This window comes from Lathyrus oleraceus, chromosome 1 (genome assembly GCF_024323335.1).
Source record: "Lathyrus oleraceus cultivar Zhongwan6 chromosome 1, CAAS_Psat_ZW6_1.0, whole genome shotgun sequence".
NCBI classification, from domain to species: Eukaryota; Viridiplantae; Streptophyta; class Magnoliopsida; order Fabales; family Fabaceae; genus Lathyrus; species Lathyrus oleraceus.
The window spans coordinates 237,146,031-237,151,238 of record NC_066579.1 but is presented as its reverse complement, the minus strand read 5'-3'; positions in this window follow the sequence as shown (position 1 = coordinate 237,151,238).

Genomic DNA, 5,208 nt, shown 5'->3' with positions numbered 1-5,208 from the left:
TTGAAAGCTTGGGTCTGGTCTCTGATGTGATCATTCCCCGCAAATTCAAAGTCCCTGCTTTCACTAAGTATGATGGTGTGTCTTGTCCTCAGATGCATCTGAGAGCTTATGCGAGAAAGATTCAGCCGTATACCACTGATAGGAAGCTATGGATCCATTTCTTCCAAGAGAGTCTGTCTGGCACACAGTTAGAGTGGTATTATCAGCTCGAGAGCTCTAACATCCACACCTGGACTGACTTAGCGACAGCTTTCTACAAGCATTACCAGTATAATTCTGAGTTGGCACCTACTCGGCTACAGTTGCAAAATATGACTATGGGATCTAAAGAAAGCTTCAAAGAATATGCTCAAAAATGGAGAGATTTGGCTGGCAGAGTCAAACCCCCCATGACTGATCGAGAATTAGTGGACATGTTCATGAGCACACTGACTGGACCATTCTACAGCCATCTATTGAGAAGTTCCTCATCGGGTTTCACTGAACTTATATTAACAGGTGAGCATGTCGAACGCGGCATTCGAAGTGGAAAGATACAGGCAGCTACCTCTGATCCTCCAGAGACTCCTAATGTCATCACTGCTCCTCTGCATAACCATGACGAGACTGTCAAGGCCGTGGAAGATGCTGATAACGATTGTGACTTGGATAGCTGGATTTTCCCAACAATTGGTGACAGACTCAATAATTGGAAGGCTGAAGACACTATCCTGATTTCCTTTAGTCAGGAGTAATTGTTATTGCTTATTTTAATGTATTAAATTTTGTTAAAGATTTTGTCATTTTTATAAGCATATTCACATTCAATAAATCAATGGACCTTTTTGCATTCAAATATTGCGCTCTTTATCTTTCCTGTCATCTTTCAAATAAGCTATGTTTTCTTGCACACACTCACGTAACAATTTGCCGATCCATATCCACTCTGGATCCTGTTGGTAATAACTCTGCTACTGTTCATTATGACTTTGAAAATCCGATCTACCAAGCCGAGGATGGAGGTGAGGAAGATTGTGAAGTCCCTGGGGAACTTGCCAGACTGTCACTGCAAGAAGAAAAGACCATACAGCCGCAGGAATAATCAATTGAAATTGTAAATCTGGGTACTAAAGTAGACAAGAACATTATTGAGGAAAAATCAAGAGATAATATGGAATGATGAATGTCAAGAAGCTTTTGACAAAATCAAGAAGTATCTCCAAGAACCTATAAATCTGATGCCACCAGTTGAAGGAAGACCTCTAATCATGTATTTGACCGTGTTAGAAAATTCAATAGGGTGTGTGTTGGGGCAACATGACGAGTCTGGTCGAAAAGAGCATGCAATATACTACCTTAGCAAAAGGTACCGACTGTGAAACAAGATACTCACAGCTCGAGAAAGCTTGCTGTGCTTTGGCTTGGGCTGCTCGCCGACTAAGACAGTATATGTTGAATCATACCACTTTATTGATTTCTAAGATGGATCTTAGCAAATATACATTTGGAAAACCTGATCTCTCCGGAAGAACAACAAGATGATTACTGAACTCTGCACGCAGTTCAAAATAAAACACCATAACTCTTCTCCGTACCGGCCAAAGATGAATGGCGCCGTAGAAGCTGCTAATAAGAATCTTAAGAAGATCATACAAAAGATGACAGTAACATACAAAGACTGGCATGAGATGTCACCCTTTGCTCTTCATGGTTATCGCACTTCAGTGCGCACTTCGACAGGGGCAACGCCTTTCTCTTTAGTCTACGGAATGGAAGCTGTTTTACCAGTGGAAGTTCAGATTCCCTCTCTAAGAATTATGAAAGAGGCAGGTTTAGACGAGGATGAATGGGTTCAGACTCGACTCGATCAGATAAATTTGATTGATGAAAAGAGACTTGCGGCTGTTTGTCATGGACGGATATATCAGAAGCGCATGACCCAGGCATTCAACAAAAAGGTCAAGAGACAGGTGTATCAAATTGGCGACTTGGTGGTCAAGCGTATCATTCTACCACAAAGTGATCCCAGGGGCAAATGGACTCCCACATACGAAGGGCCATTTGTAGTTAAGAAGGTATTCTCTGGTGGAGCCATGATACTTGCTACAATGGATGGCGAAGACTTCCCGCATCCTGTGAACGCGGACATAGTTAAAAAATACTACGCATAAAAAAGACCCGCTAGGTCGACGTACCTAGGCAAAAGTAAGGGCATCCCGGCGAACCAAAAGGGTTCGGGCAAAAATTAGGGATAAACATATAAAAATGTACACCCGGCAAGTCGAAAACCTGAAAAGGCGGCTTGGGCAAAAAAAGGGTATCCTGGTGGACTGAAAACCTAAAAAGGCGGTCCAGGCAAAAATTAGGGATTAAAAGCGTATGACTATGTCTCGTTCTCAGACAGCTGCATCCAAGTTCAAGGGACTGAACAAGCCAATCACTTCATCCGACAGCAGGAGATGAGATGCTTGAAGACATAATGACAGTAGCAGAATTAAAATCAATAGGACTTTTCCTTCATAGCTTTTTCTTTATGTTCTCGACAATTTCCTCTTACTAGGATTTCTGTCCCCGTGTATTCAAATTGCCTGTTTATAGGCCCTCTTTCAAAATCAATACAATATCATTTCCAAAAAGATGCTTTTGTTTGACTTTCGCTGTTTTGTTTGCGTAAACGTCCATTGATTTAATTTGAATTGATATATGCATTTGAATATGATCGATGTTTATCAAAATGCATACATAAAACGGAAATAGCAATTACTACAAGACTTCGGGATCGAGGATAAGGTCTAACCATGCTTTCCAATGGATCCGGTTGCTAATTCTATTCCCCAGCAAAAACCAGTTACTCCCTAGAAGAAATTGGCATCACTAGACAGACTGGTCATCTCTTCTATCCCCAGCCAGGCTCTGTTGAATATTCCTACCATCAAACAGAAATCAAATACCCCCAGTTGAGAAAGGGTCATCCACACGAATGTCTCCGACCGGAATCTCAGGATTTATTTTCCCCTGGAAAAACTCCTCATGCATAATTCATTCATTACATCATTTCACAGCATACGCACGCATACATTGTTCGCATTTATTTTCGAAAGCATAAAACATCTCATGCATCATGACATGGCATGAGGCTAACTTTTTTTCCAGGTTAATTATCCTCCTGATACAGTCAAAACAAAGGTCCATTCAGACGGACATCTTTATCAATTACATTCAAGATTTAACTACATCTCTCAGATACAATCCATATGGACATTCATTCCGACAAGCACTCTGATGGTGGCATCTTTAAGCCCACCCCAGATATTCATTGCAAATACAACATATACAAATACTATCAGATATAGCCTAGCGTATGGTTCATTCTGACTCAGCTCAACATATGACTCCTTCAACTCAGATATGATCTAACGTACGATCCATTCTGACCTTCAACTACTCCAATACGGTCTAATGTACGACCCAGTTGGACCTTCAAATCCTCAGATGCTGCCCCGCGTACGGTACATTCCGAGGTGTAGTCTAGCATACGACTACTTTCTTCTTCAGATACAGCCTAACGTGCGGCTCATTCTGCAACTCAGAGACGGTCTAGCGTACGACCCATTTGGATGTTCATCCCCTCAGATGCTACCTAGCGTATGGTACATTCTGAAGCGTAGTCTAGCGTATGACTACCCCATTCATCATCAGATACAACCTAACGGACGGCTCGTTCTGCTGCTCAGAGACGGTCTAGCGTACGACCCATTTGGATGTTCATCCCCTCAGATGCTACCTAGCGTACGGTACATTCTGAAGCGTAGTCTAGCGTATGACTACCCCTTTCATCATCAGGTACAGCCTAACGGATGGCTCATTCTGCAACTCAGATACGATCTAGTGTATGATCCATTCTGATCTTTCATCCACAGAGAAGTCACCAGCCTAATGGACGACTCAGTCTGCTACTCAGATACGATCTAACGTACGATCCATTTTGATCTTTACCTCTCCAGATGCAGCCTAACGGACGGTTCATTCTGCAAATCAGATACGATCTAGCGTACGATCCATTCTGATCCTTTATCCTCAGCAGCGTATGACCCATTCTGATACTTGTCTCATCAGGTTCAGCGCACCCTATTATGACCCACTATACGGTCTAGCGTACGACCCGGTGTGCCATCCATGTCTTCAAATTGGTCTAACGTACGACGCAATCTGAAGCTCTCATCATCAAACTTCCTGGATGGCATCTTTAAGCCCATCTCCATCAAGACTAACCGGTGATTAGCAAGGGCAAATTTTTGGGCTTTTGTGTTCAATCCCCTTCAACCTTCCAAGTCACGAATGGCACACAGGCCAATCTAACTCCTCAGGTTTCAGAAAATTGAACAGGGGCAGCTGTTGCACCCCAAAATTTGCCCGTTAATGTTACAAGGCATTTTTTAAGGCACTCCAACTTATTTTTTTAAAGCATTGATCTTAAAGGAACAAAGACCCAACTCACAGATGGCCAAATCCAGAAAATGGCCCAAACTGGCATGCTCGCTAGGCGAGCAACTCCTTCGCCTAGCGAACCCTTCGCTACGCCACTCGCCTAGCGAAGCTTGCGAATACCAGAAAATTCTGGGCCTCATTCTGAGCCCATTAGGTCACGAAAAAGCATTATAAATACCAACACTTCAGTCAAAAAAAAGGAAAACAAAAACGGGAGAGAGAGAGAAGGCACAGCAAACCCTGGAGGCTAACCCAGAGAATTCAGAGCAACCCTAAAGGAAACCCTGAAGGAAACTCATCTGCACCAAGGTTACCTCCGCCCAACTCAATCCGGCGCAAACCCTAAGAGTGACTTGCCAATTCAAGGTTGAAATTCAATTGCGAACAGGTTTGCATTACTATTACCGCTTTATGTTCTTAATTTGCATTGGCATTATGATTGAATTTATAAAAATATCTTAAGTTTTGCATGTGAATTTAAGTATTATGAATATCTTGAATGTTTAACCATGTAATCTCTGTAATGGATGCCATAGGGTTTGGAGCTTTCTGGAATTGTACTGTTATTAAAACCAGAACCCGCAGCCGCTCGCTAGCACATCGCTAAGCGAGCATGTAGCGAGCATTCGCTAAGCCATCGCTAGGCGAGGCAGAAGCGAACGTGACAGTCGTTGATTCTTTTCGTTCTGATTCTTGCTTATCTGATCTGTTTTATTGTAACCATGCAGTATTTGCCTAACA